The sequence below is a fragment of the Sinocyclocheilus rhinocerous genome, unplaced genomic scaffold (genome assembly GCF_001515625.1).
Source record: "Sinocyclocheilus rhinocerous isolate Xijiao unplaced genomic scaffold, SAMN03320098_v1.1 scaffold587, whole genome shotgun sequence".
NCBI lineage: Eukaryota > Metazoa > Chordata > Actinopteri > Cypriniformes > Cyprinidae > Sinocyclocheilus > Sinocyclocheilus rhinocerous.
The window spans coordinates 193991-194670 of NW_015632478.1; positions in this window are offsets into that span (position 1 = coordinate 193991).

Sequence of the window (680 nt, forward strand, 5' to 3'; positions counted from 1 at the left end):
AAATAAATATACAGTAATGTTCGAAGGTTTGAGGTCAGTAAGATTTTTATATATTTTTTTCATAGAAAATACTTTAACACTTTAGATTAGGGAACACATTCACTTTTAACTATTAAGTTTTCCTAAAATAAACTCCTAATATGCTGCTTATTAAGAGTTATAGTTTTATGGTACCCCTGTTGAAACCGTGATACTGTGACTATTAGGGATCATTTCGGTTATTTTTCCTAACCGACAACCGACGCTCGTTAACCGATTGTTAACTGTTAACAGACAAGATTATTTTAAATTAGAATTGAATTAAATTAGAAAGGATAAGTATCTGTGACCCGTTAAAAATACTAACATTTGTTTCCCGGGGACTCATTTTATAAATGAATAAACGAATAAATAGGCTTATACGAGAAACATATTTTTACTTAAATTATAAATTAAGAAAATGAAAGAAATACAAGTAGCCTATGCAGAGTTTCGTTTCATTTTTGTGCTGTGCGAAAGGAAACAGACGGCAGAAAGAGGCATCCTATTTTTCTTTAGGCTTATTTTACAAAAGCACAAAGATTTGTTTTTATTGTGAATGCACACAAATAAAGGCAAACCTTTTACAATTCCGATTATCTTTAGGACTAAAAGGAGAGTTTCTTCCACTGTTAGAAGGAAAAAATTCAAGTGATTGCGCC